A 16,022-nucleotide genomic window follows, 5' to 3' on the forward strand; every position below is an offset into this window, starting at 1 on the left:
CACCAAAAACTATTCTACATGCTCATGAAGTGCTAGAGTGTCTCTCTTTGATTTTAATTTTATACTTGAGCACTCTATCATCCTCAGACTAATTAAGTTTGCATCCCTCTTTATAGTACGACATACCTAAACTCAAAAGCATAAAATGTAAACTTGAAGATCCGCTTTGAGTTCGATGCCTTTTTCAACTTCAAGAATTAAGGAACACCATTTCATCTTTATCAACTCTTTAAATCTGTTATGGGACTAATTGTTGCGACATATCTCATTAAGATCACATTAATCCCTAATTTGGATATCATCAATACACCAAAAACCACATAGGGGGCAAATGCACTTTTAATATCCCCTTTTTGGTAATTGATGACAACTAACTTAGGCTTTTATAAGAATGAAAGAATTTAAAGTTTTTTTTGAACCCCAAAATTTATGAAGAGCTCCCCCTTGATGTATGCATAAAATTGAATTTCAATGAGAATCATCTATACATGATTTGCATACATCAAAACAAAAGATCCCCCTAAATTTTGCAATCCGTGGGGTGCAACAAGTGTATGTGAACAAATATATATCCATGAAAAAGAGATGCAATATGACATGTTATATTCACACAAGTAAAAGAGAATGTGATGGCCAAGAATTCAAAGTAGAAACTTGAAGCAATACATGGCCATCCAAAATAAAACATTCATCATCACAAGTAGGGACATGCACAAGCTAATAGACAGTAAACAAAAATTACTTATCCCACAATCATCCATCACAAACACATATATAGTTGTCCATCACATACTAGCCACCACACGACATAGTTCATACAAGCTAAAAGTTTGAAAGTCTCAAAACTAAGTGACCAACTAACTTATTACATGATAGATCAAAGCCTAACACTCCCCCTTTGTCAACAAGTGCTAAAAGGAGTAGGCTGCATGAAAGAAACGACTACTCATCCACGTAGTCCTCATCATCATCATGGTCACCATCATCACCACCATCGTTGTCGTCATCATCATCTTCTTCGATGTAGTCCTTGTCCTCTATAGTGGCCTTGCTCTTGCCATGAGGGCGAGAAGCAGCATCGACCTCATATGCCGCAGACGCCTCATAATAAAGAGCCAAATGATCACGGGAAGGCACAAACAGTAGCAGAGGAGAAGACTCAATATTAGCCTGCTGCTTCAAACGATAGAGCCTCTTTTGCATGTCATGCTCACGTTGAGCACTAGCACAACACTGTCCAAACATGTAGGTCATGAGGAACTTTTACCAGAGGAGAAAGAAGAGAGTGGCTCAGCCTAGAAGCACGAGAAGCAGTAGGTAGTGAAGCACCATGGCGAGAGCGAGAACCCGAAGGACCTTTGCCTTTGCCTCGGGCTGCATCAGCTTTCTTCTTGAGGACCCTTGCAGCTATGATAGAAGTCTTGTTGGAGATCTTGAGGAGCTTGTGCTAGGAATCTGTGGGGAACCGGATGCCTGATACTTGCTCAATCACATGCATGATGTAGGGGGCATAGGGAAGGTGCCTCATAGGATCCTCACCGGCATCATGTATCTTGTTCCAAATGTATCGGCTGATGGAGAACTGCTTAAAATGATCACCAAAGCATTGAAGGACCTTCTGAGAGTCATCACGAAGGAAAGTGGAGTCACCATGTTGCAGATACAAAATCTGTCGCAGGATGTTGTTTAGAACATAGTTGAAGGGCTTTAGATACATGGTTTGTCCATTAGCTGGATATCCATCAAGGTACATGTGCTGATACTCCTCCAAAGCCACATCCTCATACTCAGTAAGCTCAGGTACAGTGCAGTCGGTGTGACCCAAACTAAGAAGGCGAGAGAAGGTAATGAAATCCACCTTGCAGTGCTTGACTTCTGTGGTCCAATGGATAATGTTAATGGCACCGCTAGGGTCTTTTTCATGGTGATAGAAAGCATAAAACTGACAGATGATCTCATTGTTCCAATGCTTCCGAAACACCATCAGGTAGGATAGCCCCATTGAGCGAATATCATGAACCATCTGCTCCAGCTTAGGCTCTTTAAACAGACCAAGAGAATAAGCATCAATAACCTTCATTTGAAGGACCGGTGGCTCCCTCTTCTTCAGAAACTTGTTGTAGAGAATGGACTCATAGTAATCAAAGTGAAAGGATGCCATAAACGGTACTCAATGTAACACCCTAGGTGTTAGTCACAAGTTAAGCAGTGGATTTGGACTTAAGTAAACTATGTCAAGCAATGATCATGATCTCTAGTTCATAATTTTGAAGTGATGATGAAGGTATTGAGGTGAAACCTATGAAAATGAGCCCCAACTTGGACTTGAACAATACACTTTGCTTACATGGGGACCCTGGTTAAGATTAGACATGAATAATGTTAAACATGCTTATTTCATGAACATTACATCAACATGCATCCATCTTGACCAGTGGAAAAGTTTCGTGAAGTTTGGAGCTAAGAAGTCACATAAAATGATAAGTTATAACCTTGATTGAATTGCTTTATTAAGTAAATGGGAATATGAGATGTCGACCAAATCTTGCTACCTTTCCCAAATGACTCTAATTGAACTCGACAACAAAAGTCATGAAGGGTTTGTGTTGAGCAAATGTCAAGAAAATGCCTCAATTGGTTGAAAACCCTAATTCCAGGTTTTAACAAGGTGCTGCTTTGACCAAAGTGAAGAAATGGTTTCTGTACTAGATATGAAGTTTAACCTTTAATAAAAGTTGAAGTTTGAGTGGAGTACAACAAACTTTATTTTTGGACCAAGACCTGATTCAACTTCTAAGTGGCTCAAATAGTGGCCTCAAGTTTGAATGCAGTGCTCCTTTTGAGCTCAGAAATATTTGTCCCCGATTGACAACAGCAAGTTGACATGTTTGTGAATTTTTATCTTTCAAATTCATATGGTAGCTCAAGTGGGTTCCTTACTATGAGTTGAAGTACACTTTGTGTTGGAAATAGCAAAATAAGTCTCATCAAGTTTGTATCATGTTTGCACCTTCAAACTTCAATCCCAAAATCGAATGTTGTCAGCGGCAACTCAAAACACCGACACTATCCTTCTTCTCTAATTTCTTCATTAGTGTTTTTATTTTAGTGTAGGCCTTTTTACCAAATTTCTTTATCATGGTTGCTTTAAGTTCTTCTATGTTCTCATCACAACTATCATACACATGACTAGAGGGATCAAATGAGACATGTACCTTCTTCCCCTTTGCCATGAGGCAAGTTGGAGTGTAGTAGTCATTGTCGATGAGGTTGGAGGAGCCTTGGTGATGAAGATAAGTTGGGGAAGAGTTTTGGTGGTGAAGTCAAGTCGGGAAAGATCATAATCGGTGACGAAGAGCAGTGGATGGCGATGTTAGCGGCTCCCTTCTTCTTCTTCTCATCATCACTTGAGTCACTATCATTTGACTCCCACTCTTCACCAAGATGAGCTTCATCCTTGTTGTGCTTGTGATTCTTCTCATTAGGACAATCGGCTATGAAGTGACTAGTTTGACCACAACCATAGCAAAACATCTTCTTGTTCCTTCTCTTTCCATCACTGTAAGTCTTCTGGTTGTTCATCTTCTTTATGAACTTTCTAAAGTTTCTAATGATGAGTGCAACTTCTTCATTAGACTCTTCTTCTTCACTTAAGGAATCATCCTTCACTTTCTTCTTCTTCTCTTAACTAGAAGATTTGCCTTCATGAGCTTGAGTTGCCTTTAGGGTTGTATTCTTGTTGTATCCCATTGCATTAGGATTTTGATTGTGAGCATTGATTGCATCTTCATATAGACACTCATGATGCTTGAGCTTTAAAAGAACTTCTTGGGGTATCATCTCATCATAACCAGGTCTTTCCATGATCACAGACGCTAGCATATTGTTCTTGGCTCTATAGGTTCTCAACATCTTTCTAGCAACCTTGTTGTCATCCCATTCGGTGCTTGCAAGAGCTCTTATGCGGTTGACCAATGCCATAAGCCTATCAAACATGGATTGTGTTGTTTCATTTTGCAAGAACACAAATCTTTCTAATTCATCATAAAGTAACTCATTGTTGTCTTTTCTCACACTCTTATCTCCTTCAAATGATACTTTCAAAGTATCCCAAATTTGCTTTGCACTTTCCATTCCATTCACCTTTCTAAACTCATCCAAACCTAGGCTTGACATAAGCAATGCTACGGCTTGTGCATTTTGATGGAGATTGTGCACTTCTTCTGGAGTTATATCTCTATCTTCATCGGTAGGAATCATCACACCAACATCTACAATTTCTCAAAGTCTTACAGCAATGAGATGCATCTTCATCTTGTAGGACCAATCGGTGTATCTTGTTCCATCAAAGTGAGGTGGCTTGCTAATGTTGATGGAAGGATTATGTGTGGGGTGTACGACCCCAGATACCCATAGTAGGCCACATGGGCTACACCCCTAGGGGTGGCCCAGCCCACAAGATGAAGCCTTGTGGGGCATGACTTTGCATGGCGCCTCCCGTAAGACACTGGGAAGATATCCTAAAGATACTACGAGATCTATTAGGATATGTATGATCTCAAGATTCCTGTAATTAGTTATTACTTTCCGGTTATCTCTCAGATCTAACCGACTTGTAACCCTACTCCCTAGACTATATAAGGTGGGCAGGGACCCCCTCCAAACTCATCCAATATCATATGATAGCTAATACAAACCAATAGACCACAGGAGTAGGGTATTACGTCATACTGATGGCATGAACCTGTCTAACTCATGTGTCTTTGTTGCCTTCTTGTTCTTGATCTCACGCTCCTCTGCCGATCAATCTACCTTCGTGGGATACCCCTCGGAGGACTGTCGACAATATTCTATTGATAGTTGGCGCGCCAGGTAGGGGTGTGCGTGCTGTTTCCTTATTGAACAAGATGGCTTTTTCCGCAGGCTCTTCGTCCCTTCCGTAGCCTGGCTGATCTTCATGGTCGGATCCATCTTGTGGGTCATCAACGCTAACGGAGTTGGAGAGCTCCTCGAGCCAGGGCAGATCGGTTCTGCGCCGACCACCCCCACACCTGCAACTACAGATCTAATCTCGGAGTTGATTCTGAGGTCTCCTTCAGCAACGACTCGCCACTCGCTTCCTTGCTACCAGAGGAGGCAGATCAACAACGACGATCTGATCGAATCCATCGATCGGGTTGGACTGAAGCTCGCTGATTGTCTCTCCATCGCTGAATCGGCTCAGGGCACTCTGGTTCGGCGCCAACCACCCTCCGATCCAAATCTATCGGAGGCTGCCCAAGAAACTGCAGGGGTTATGGCCCTACCCTTTGGGTTCACCAACGCTGCCGCCGCTTATCAAAGCGCCCTGAGGGGCAAACTCACCGACCAGGTGGACTCCGCCCATCTACTCACCGACCAGGTCGCCATCCAGCTTCCACTAGCCGTCAACATGCTACACTTAGGCCGGAGCCCTGGGGTGCCCCTCTAGACCATTTTAGAAGAAACTCTGGGCTCTATGGAGACCCTCGCCGAAACCTTCTCCGAGCAACTCCTCCTTCCACCCTTCTAGGGTGATGCGATCTTCAACGTCAGCATCGATAGCCCTCCTCGGAACGGCGAAACTAAGGGGGAGCGCATTGCTCGGGAGAACCAAAACGTCAACCATGCCTAGCGCTGAGAAAATGAGGCAGCCATTGCAAGGGCTGAGGCTGCTTGGGATAATTGGCTCGATTCATAAGGAAGACCGCTCCCACTTCACCATGACCTCGACGAAGAATTTCTCCACATCGATGGCCACGACGTCTTTAAGACTCCAAGCGCCAATCTAGCAGTAGCCGCCAATGAGCTCGCTCGTTTCCCTCAAACACCTGAGCTCTGCTTCCTTTGCCTTCTTCTAGCGAAGTTGATCGATGGCCTGGCGCATTTGGCCGAGCTCAGCGTCTTGCTCTACAAGCGCAACAGTTGTCACTAAAAATGTGGTCGTTTAGCAATACAAAAGTACATTCGTTGATATACCATACCTGCTTTCTGCTTGGATACACTGTTAAGTTGTTTGGTTTTCCTCTCTAGATGCTCGGAAGCACTTTTTAGTTGGTCGGAGATAGTGGCCAGCTGCTCAGACTGGCTCCGCACCTACTCGGACACAGCAGCCAGCTTCTCAGTCAGGACCCCCTTCTGGTATTCCAAGTCCTGCATGTTGGACTCCGCAAGGTCTCGTTTGTGTTGGGCCCTCTGGATATTCTTCTCCGAGAGGTTCCTGGCCTCTTTGAGTTTTTCGTTCTCCTCAGCAAGGGGCTCCATTCGCTTTATCAGCTGGCGGCGCTGCTTAGCAACTTGAGTTATTTCCTACAAATGCACAATGACAGTATCGTTATCTAATTCCAAAAAAACCAGGACCTTTCTAGACGCAATATTAACCTTGATCTGTTTCATCACACCGGTAAGGGCAGTCTCTAGTCTCCTGAATTCCTTGGTGGTGTCCTCCTCTTCGACAATTACTATTTTGTCACCGCACTTTTGGAGGATCCAAACTAATTGGGGTCAAGGTTCATCACGCACGATCTCCTCCACCTCGTCCTCCTCTGTTGCAGCCGGAGGCACCACCTAGGGGCTTGGTGGCCGGATAGCGGGTCCGACCATGCCCTCCGAAGCATCAGGGAGTGACGTCTGCTCCTTCGACGCTGAAAGCTTTTTCGCTCTAGATTCTGCCATTGCCGAATGTGCTGTCGCCGACTCATTCGCCATTGTAGACAGTCGTTCGTCGCCACCAAGCCCATCAGGGGCAGCGATTGGCTCTCCCGCATGCTCCCGAGCACTCGGGGACTCCAGGATGGGGTCTACTGGCATCTCCCCCGCTTTGAGGCTAGCTTCTGGTTGCTGCTCAGTCTAAGTGGGTAGGGCTGGATCTGTCATTCACCTTGCACTGTATCAAATCAGTTATTCAGTCACCACAGAAGTAAAGAAAATACAGCATAGTAACTTCAACACAAGGACACTTACGGTTTGGTCTGACGGTTCAATTTCTTGAACCGGTGATGCCTGCCTGAGCCTCCAGGCATAGCCGCGGGGTCAACTCCCATGCTCTGCAAGGGAATTCTTAGTTCTTCCTCGGTCGACCTCGGCTCTACCTGCTGCTCTGGGGCCCTTTTCGCCTGCTGCTCCGGGTCCGCTTCCGCTCGTTGCTTGCCCCGCAGGGACTTCCGTCGTCTGCTGCATAGAAATTCCCTCCGCCCGCTGCTCGGGGACATTCCTCGTTGGCGCCTCACGGACTTCTTCGCCTACCTCGGGTTGTTCCCCCACACGTGGGCTACGTGGAGGCTCTTTTGTGCTCGAGGGAGGATCCGTCAAAATTTCATCGTCGTCAGACCAATCGAACACCGTGGTCCTTCGTGTTCAATTGGTCTAATCATCGCCAAGTGAGATGCCGCCTGGTTTGTGGGGAGCAGTAGCTGTTGTTTTCCTCTTCTTCTAAGCTGGCTCATCTGCCGCCGGCCTCTTCCCCCGTCTTTTCACCAATACCGGGGGAGGACTCTCCGTCCGACCAACATCCATACCTTTGGATTCTGAGGAAACGACAACGGAGCTTTCTTCAAGTTTAGCTGGTGGTCATGCATCCACTGTTGGTGGCCAATCATTTTTGGCACGCTTGAGAAATACACCGCCCTATCCTGCGAATGGATCTTCACATGAGTGGATCAGTCTATTGCTTGGCAATGACAAAATAAAAAACTTCTCAGAAACAAATAGTTGGGATATTCACCTGAGGAGGCAGATTCTTGCAGTTAAAGGGCTTTATGTACCCAGACAATCTAAATGAGGCAAGCAGAGTGAACAGCTCGGTAGTCCGCTCTTCAACGACGTTCTTAGACAGTATTTCTGGCCTCTCTCGAGTACCATCGGTCTCCCCTTTGAATTCGAAGCCTGGGTGCGCCCTCTCTTTATAGGGCTGGACACGGCGCACTATGAAACTTGCCGCTACCAATCCACCATTGGTCCTAACGCCTTTTATTAAGCCGAGGAGTTCCTTTACTTGCTCCATATCGTCGTTGCTCGGCAACTTTGACCAACTCCTCTGGCTTTATTTCATGTAGAACCACCTGGTGTTCGACCCCTTTAGTGACGTGTTAAGCGGCACAGTAAGGTCTTTGCTCGCCATTCCATCCCGTAGCTGAAGGTACACCCCACCAACCACCTTGGAACCAGCGCCGCCTCTCTTCTTCAGCCAGAATAGATGACAAAAGAGATTGAAGTGGGGTAGGATTCCGAGGTAAGCCTCATAGAAATGGATCAAGATTGAGATGTGTAATGGTATTAGGGTGGAGGCTACATAGAGTAACCACCCAGAGCTCCAACAGATCCCTCAAAAATGGATGAACAGGAAATCCTAACCTGCGCCAGAAATAGTCCTCGAATACCATTGCTTTGTCAGTATGGGGTGTTGGGAAGGACTCACCAAGGGCTGGCCGCCATCCGGCGATAGCACGGTTAGGGAGAACAACCGCTTCCACCAATCTGTTTAGCTCCACTTCTCCTGTTCGTGCGGCACCCACTCCTCGCCGCGTCAGGCCACGGCGACCGTCTTCTTTGGACTAGTCTTCTTCGATTTCGCAGCTCCCTTCTTCGGCGCCATCTCCCAGATCTGGTTAGGGTTTGGCGGTGGAGGCAAATGTGGTTGCGGATTTGGCGGTGCGAGAGATGAGGAGGAAGATGAAGTGGAAAAGGTGCGAATAGGGTATGCAGCGACACTGTTATAAAGGACTTTCCCCACCACTCTGCATTCAAGGGTTTTTTGGGAACCGTTCTCGCGATCTATGCTGCTCCGATTTCTCCGATGCGACATATGGGCTGTTACCTGGGCTTCTGCGCAACTACAGCCCGTGTCGCCCATTTATCGCTGCCATCAGTTGCTACTCGCTAAAATATCGCTGACTTCTCCACCATTTATTGAGGCTCAGTAACCGACACTGTACAGTCGTTACTCTAGTTTTTTCTCTAGGGTTTGATTTCTCTGATGTCTCCGCTTGCAACTTGGGACTGGCTGCCTGCTCGGCTGGTCTTTGATTGTTTTTCTGTTTCTAACCCTGGCACCATGTGACTGCATCACCTACTATCAGGCTCGGGGACTAAGTGGGCACACTTCACCTTATGGTGAATGTGCTTTGTCTCTTCTTGGGCTATGCCCAGGGACTAGTTGCCGGCTCGGCTGGTTTTCTACTATTCTTCTAGTTTCTAACCCTGGCATCATATGACTACATCATCTACTATCAGGCTCGGGGACTAAGTGGGCACACTTCACCTTGCGGTGAGTGTGTGAGATTTTTCCTCGAAGACTACCTACCTATAGAAGAAGATTGACTCCTACTACTTTGTTCGGACTCTAAGTGGGCACACTTGGTCCATTGCGAAGAAATTTTCGGTTCTGAACTTGAGCTCCTTACACCCTTATGGCAAGCCGTACTTGGGTCACACTGCTCAGTGATAGGTCACGCTACTCGACGGCAGGTCATGCTGCTCGGTGACGGTTCACGCTGCTCGGCGACGGTTCACGCTGCTTAGCAATTCATCACGGTGGTTGGACCATGCTCGGTGTTATTCGCACCTACTCAGACGAGCTCAAGATGGCATTGCACAATGGGTATAAGGTGCTCGGGGACTAGCTATGGGTGTACAACCCTGGATACCCATGGTAGGCCACATGGGCTACGCCCCTAGGGGTGGCCCAGCTCACAAGACGAAGCCTTGCGGGGCACGACTCTGCTCGGTGCCTCCCGCAAGACACCAGGAAGATATCCTGAAGATACTATGAGATCTGTTAGGATATGTATGATCCCAAGATTTCTATAATCAGTTATTACTTTCCGGTTATCTCTCAGATCTAACCGACTTGTAACCCTGCTCCCCAGACTATATAAGGCGGGTAGGGACCCCCTCCAAACTCATGCAATATCATACGATAGCTAATACAAACCAATAGACCACAGGAGTAGGGTATTACATCATACTGACGGCCTAAACCTGTCTAACTTGTGTGTCTCTGTTACCTTCTTGTTCTTGATCTCACGCTCCTCTGCCGATCAATCTACCTTCATGAGATACCCCTCAGAGGACTGCCAACGATATTCTATCGACAGTATGTAGAGGTGAACCTTTGATGAGTTGTCCATAGTCAAAGTTCAAGTTTGAATATATTATCTTTCCATGAGCATGCTCACCAGCTCCTACATCACTAGCGACATCTTTGTTTACTTTATTCTTGCCACTTGTTGCATCATTCTTGCCACTTATTGCATCATCAACCTTTTTGCTTAATTCTTCCTTCATCTTGCTCATCTCATCTTGCATCTTCTTCATTATCTTGGAAAAACTTGACTTCAGCAACCATCAACTCTACAGCTATCTTCTTGGCCATCTTGGTGGCATCAGCTTGCATCTTGTCGGACTCTAATATTGTTTCTTCTCACGCGGTGAAACGCTAAAAGAAGACCTTACTCTAATACCAATTGAAAAGATCTAAACAGTGCCTAGAGGGGGGTGAATAGGTGTATCTAAAAAATTCTACACAAAACTTATAGTCACTTGTCAGCAACTGTTGGAAGTCTCGATAGTTTAGGTCAGAACTCCCAACATCGTCAGAAGTTTTGGCACAAACTATCAGAAGTCCCGACGCCTACGGAAAACACAAGTGCTAAAATGAATTTTGTGACTTTGATAACTTACAACCCCACTTTCTAGTGGTAAGGTAACTTGTTGGGGTTGCTCCTTTGACGCCGAAAGGTCACCACTCTGTAGATTGAGTCCAAACCCTAAGAAAATCTTTGGGGAGGAAGAGACACACAAGAATAATAGTGATAGCACAAGTCTCAACAACAACAAGCACGTGGGACATAAGGATTTATCCCAAGGGTCGGCAACCCCACAAAGGAGCTCCTACATCCTTGTTGAGGTGACCACAAAGGTCAAAGTCTCTTTTACCTTCTTACCTCTCTCAAAGCAACCACAAAGGTCACTCGAGGTTTCCATTAAGAAATCGAGTGTAATACAAACTTTCTAAGGCTCTTCCATAAGATGGAAGCTCTTGGGTGATGCCTAGCGGGCTAGGGGCAAAGCCCCAAGAGTAATAGACGTAAATCCAACTGGCTTGATGAAGAAATCAAGTGCTCAAGCTTGCCAAAGTGATGCTCTCACTTAATCCACTCTCCTTTCACTCAAAACCCTAGGGGAATCGAAGATTGAAGCAAAGGGGAGAGGAGAGGGTAGTCTTGAATGCTTGGGAGTTGTTTTGGCTAAGTAGGTTGTAATGAATGAGTAAGTAACAGTTAGAAGAGAGGAGAGAGCTATTTATACTCAAGGTAGGAATCCAACTATTTAGATCTACGTCGGAAGTTCCGACGCGGATCTTGGGACTTCTGACCTATAAAGAAACCACTGTTCATGCAAGGTCAAAGTCATTACAAACACGTCAACGTCAGAACTCCCGGCGTACATCGGGACTCCCGACGTATGTTGGGACTTCCAACACGCACGGTCTGTAGGGCAACCAGGTGGCCAGGTGTTAGGACTCCTGACCTAAGTTGGGACTTTCGACTGTTGGGACTCCCAATGTACGTCGGGACTTCCAACGGGCGTAGTTAGCCAACCAGCTAAGTCTAGGTGTCAGGACTCTCGACTTGGGTCAGGACTTCCAACTGTTGAGAGTTCTGACTCACATCGGGACTTCCGACGATCGTAGTCACCGTGTAGGCTAAGTGATTGGGCATTAGGACTTCTGACATGAGTCGTGACTTCCGACGGTCAGGAGTTCCAGCTTACGTCGGGACTTCCGACACCAAAAGTCACCAAAAACTATTCTACGTCCTCGTGAAGTGCTAGAGTGTCTTTGATTTAAATTGTATACTTGAGCACTCTATCTTCCTTAGACCAATTAAGTTTACATCCCTCTTCATAGTATGACATACCTAAACTCAAAAGCATAAAATGTAAACTTCAAGATCCACTTTGGGTTCGATGCCTTTCTCAACTTCAAGAATTGAGGGACACCATTTCATCTTTATCAACTCTTTAAATTTTTCATGGGACTAATTGCTGTGACATATCTCATTAAGATCACATTAGTCCCTAATTTAGATGTCATCAATACACCAAAACCCACATAGGGGGCAAATGCACTTTCACACTTGAGGCCAAACATGGGGTTTCTGATGCTGGTAGTGAGTTGTATGTCATGGAGCAGTTTCATGACTACAGGATGTTTGATGATTATTCTGTAGTAGAACAAGCTCATGAGATAAAAACACTAGCAAAAGAGCTCAAAATTTTTGGTTGTGTGTTGCCTGATAAGTTTGTGGCAGGCTGTATCATTACTAAGCTGCCACAAGCTTGGACAGATTTTGCTACTTCTCTGAAATATAAGAGACAAGAGTTTGGCATTGCCGAGCTCATTGGCTCTTTGGATGTTGAAGATAAAGCAAGAGCAAAGGACCTCAGTGGCAAGAAAACTATTGAGGTATGCTCTAGTGCCCATGTAGTGCAGAAAAATCCTCAATACTCCTACAAGAAGAAATTCCAGCAAGAACTCGAACAAAAGAACACTACACCTTTTAAGAAGAAGAAGAAGAAGAAGGAAAAGGAAAATTGTTTCACTTTTAGCAAGCCTAGGCATTATGCTAAGAATTGACCGGATGTCAAGTGGAAGCCCAAGAAGAAATCTGCAAACATGGTTGAGGCTGATGGAGGAACATCGGGGTATGGTAATTTATTACATATAGTTCTTTCAGTTTTTCATTCTCCTGATTGGTGGGTTGATACAGGAGCCAATATTCATGTGTGTGCTGATATTTCTTTGTTTTCTTCTTATTAGGTCGGGCGGACTTCCTCCTTGTTGATGGGGAACGGGGCACGTGTAGCTGTACATGGTGTTGGTATGGTCGATCTGAAGCTTATTTCAGGAAAGAACGTGCAGTTGAAGAACGTGCAGCATATCCTCTCAATAAGGAAGAATTAGATTAGTGTGTACTTTCTAAGTATAGAACTTTTGTTGGCAAAGGCTATGAGAGCGGAGACTTGTTTCGCTTGTCTTTAATCGATGCATGTGTTAATTCTATGAACCATATGAGCCAGGATAATGACACAAATGTTTGGCATTCACACTTATGTCATATTAATTTTGGTTGTATGACTCGCTTAGCTGGTTTAAATTTAATTTCAAAATTTGATTTGGTCAAAGGTTCTAAATACCATGTATGTGTTGAATCAAAACAACCTGGCAAGCCTCACAAGACTGTTGCAGAAACAGACTTGGCTCCATTAGAACTAATTTATTATGATCTATGCGAAATGAATGGCGAGTTGACCAAAGGTGGCAAAAGATATTTCATAACGTTCATAGATGATTGCACTCGATTTTGCTATGTGTATTTATTAAAATCAAAAGATGAAGCATTGCATTATTTTAAGATCTATAAAGCTAAGGTAGAAAATCAACTTGAGAAGAAAATTAAACGTCTGTGGTTTGATCATGGGGGAGAATATTTCTTAAATGAATTTTTAGAGTTTTGCGCGGTGCATGGCATTATTCATGAGAGGACGCCACCATACTCACCACAGTCCAATGGGATTACAGAGAGAAAAAACCGCACTCTAACAGAGTTGGTTAACGCCATGTTAGAGACTACGGGACTATCTAAGAAATGGTGGGGTGAGGCAATTTTGACAGCGTGTCATGTCCTGAATAGGGTGCCCACAAAGAACAAAGAAATTACACCATTCGAGAAATGTGAGAAGAAGAGATTAAATCTCTCTTACCTGCGAACACAGGTTTGTTTGGCAAAGGTAAATGTGCCAATTAACAAGAAGCAAAAGCTTAGACCAAAAACCATTGATTGTGTCTTTCTTGGTTATGCTATTCACAGCGTGGGTTATAGATTCTTAATAATAAACTATGGTGTTCCTGATATAATTATTGGTATAATTATAGAATCTAGAGATGCAACATTTTATGAGCGTGAATTTCCCATGAAAAATACACCTAGCACTTCTAGTCATGAATCTAATTTTCTGCCCGAGACACATGAACCGGTAATACATACTGATGTTGAAACCCATGAAGAAATTCCTGAGGAGGATAATAATATAGTCACTCGAAAGAGTAAGAGACAGAGGATTGCAAAGTCCTGTGGTGAAGATTATTATATACCTTGTGGATGACACTCCTAAAATCATACAAGAGGCATATTCATCTCTAGATGTTGACTTATGGAAGAAAGTTGTTCAGAGTGAGATGGACTCTATTATGTCTAATGGAACTTGGGAGGTGGTTGATTGTCCTTATTTGTGCAAACCTGTATGATATAAATGGGTGTTCAAGAAAAAGCTTAGGCCTGATGGTACTATTGAGAAGTACAAGGCGAGGCTTATAGCAAAGGGCTATACATAGAAAGAAGGTTAGGATTATTTTGATACCTACTCACCAGTTGCTCGTTTGACAACCATACACGTGCTGCTGTCCTTGGTTGCTTCACACGGTCTTCTCATTCATCAGATGGACGTTAAGACAGCTTTCCTAAATGAAGAGCTTAAGGAAGAGATCTACATGGATCAGCCTGATGGATTTGTAGCAAAAGGTCAAGAGGGTAAGGTTTGTAAATTATTAAAATCCTTGTATGGCCTAAAGCAAGCTCCTAAGTCGTGACATGAGAAGTTTGACAAAACTTTGACATCAGCCGACTTTACAATGAATGAAGCTGATAAATGTGTCCATTATCGGTATGGTGGGAGAGAAGGTGTAATTTTGTGCTTGTATGTGGATGATATTTTAATCTTTGAAAATAATATTAATGTGATCAAGGAAGCGAAAGATTTTTTGTCTAATAATTTTGAAATGAAAGACTTGGGTGATGCCGATGTTATTCTTAACATAAAGCTACTAAGAGAAGGAAATGGTGGGGTAACACTTGTACAATCCCACTATGTGGAAAAGTTGCTGAATCGCTTTGGATATAGTGATTGCACGCATGCTTCAACTCCTTATAACCCAAGTATGCTATTAAGGAAAAACCGAAGAATAGCACGGGATCAATTGAGATATTCTTAAATTATTGGCTCACTTGTGTATTTGGCTAGTGAAACAAGGTCTGATATCTCGTTTGTTGTGAGCAAACTTAGCTGATTTGTTTTAAATCCGGGAGATACACATTAGCATGCTCTTGAGAGGGTGTTGCGCTACCTAAAAGGAACCATGAGCTTTGGCATTCACTATACTGGGCATCCGAGGGTACTAGAGGGTTATTATGATGCTAACTGGATATCTGATGCTAATGAGTTGTATGCCACAAGTGAATATGCGTTCTTGCTTGGAGATGGTGTTGTTTCCTAGAAGTCTTGTAAGCAGACCGTTTTAACGAAGTCTACAATAGAAGTAAAACTCACAGCATTAGACACCGCTAGCACTGAGGCCGACTGGCTTCGTGAACTCCTTGAGATTGAATAAATTTCTTCCATATATTACACGTGCTCATTGAGATTGAATAAATTTCTTCCAGATAATGTACCGTAGAGTGGGATGAGTTTCTCTCCTAGACGTACACAACATGCCAGCACCTCTGGTTGAAAACAATTATCAACCTCTGTCTGTTTATTATCTATCTGGTTATCTAGAGTACTCACACCGTTCCAAAAAACAAGTATACATATATACATATCGTTTTTTTATAATTTATTTTTAATATAAATATACTATGTTTTAAAAATATAATGAGTGTTATTATGAAATATATTTGTACAAGAAATATATTAGGAGCTAGAAATGCTGAAACTGTTTTGCTTGTCTCTGTCGTTGCTGTATTCGTCTCCTCCTCTCTACGTCGTTGTGCCTGCCCTTCAACGGGCCGCACCCACGCGGCTGATGTCGATATGTCCGATCGAGCAGGGGCACCCATCAGCTGATTCGCAACCCCAGGTCCTCCTTCTCATCGTCCTCACCTCACCTCCAGGCAAGAGTACACCGTGTGCACACAGGCATATCACATCCCCTATTATCTGATATA

This window comes from Miscanthus floridulus, chromosome 5 (genome assembly GCF_019320115.1).
Source record: "Miscanthus floridulus cultivar M001 chromosome 5, ASM1932011v1, whole genome shotgun sequence".
Classification (NCBI taxonomy): Eukaryota; Viridiplantae; Streptophyta; class Magnoliopsida; order Poales; family Poaceae; genus Miscanthus; species Miscanthus floridulus.